This window comes from Canariomyces notabilis (assembly GCF_033297395.1).
Source record: "Canariomyces notabilis strain CBS 508.74 unplaced genomic scaffold N656scaffold_24, whole genome shotgun sequence".
NCBI lineage: Eukaryota > Fungi > Ascomycota > Sordariomycetes > Sordariales > Chaetomiaceae > Canariomyces > Canariomyces notabilis.
Genome location: NW_027041846.1, coordinates 495532 through 496397, shown reverse-complemented (window position 1 = coordinate 496397; position 866 = coordinate 495532).

The window sequence follows — 866 nt, the reverse complement described above, 5'->3', positions numbered from 1 at the left end:
ATTGAGCGATTAGAAAGGCATTGGTGATAAGCGCATTTTTAGGAGGTAGGGGCCGAGTGAAGGAAAAGAGAGAGGGATGAAGGAAGAAGTCGAGAGTACAAGAAAGCGACGTTGGAGATGAGCGGCTTGTATTTATGTTGCGGGCGCAGCCGGGCCGTGCGAGCACGCGAATCTGACGTAGCACCATACCCGATCAGGAGGGGCGCCAAACCCGGCGGGTGCGACAGCGTGTTCTGCACTACATCTATAGGACAGAGGATCACTTAGTTTACAAGAGGCAACTGTTTTAATAGGCGACTAGGGACTTGGTAGTCAGGATTGCAAGGAAATGTCTAGGAGTGGTGGTTGTATAGCTGTGGCTGAACTACGAGTTCAGCTTTATAGTAACTACAAGAAGCCTGGCTACGATGTAAGAACTTGTTATGTAGTTTGCCAGACATCTGAGGAAGCGATTCCAAGTAGTTTCAATTGATTTGTGCTCTTGTGATTGAATTAACTTATACAAAGTGATTGAAGTCTGAGGAGAGGTGGCCCACTTGTTATACTAGCCTACTCGTTATGCAAGTACGTTATATATATATATATATAACGTACTTGCATAACGAGTGGCGCAGCATAACGAGTGGCGCACTTTTGTTGCGCCTGAATTGCTTTATATAAGTCAATTCAACCACAACACCTCTAGTTAATTGAAACTACTCAGAGCTGCTTTCCTCAGACGTCTCTGTAACTACCTGACAAGTTCGTGCATTATGGCCGGGCTTCTTGCAGTTGCTGCAGAGCCGAACGCGTGGCTCAGCCACAGTTATACAACCACTACTCCCAGACGTTTCCTCACAATCCTGACCACCAAGTCCCTGTTCGGC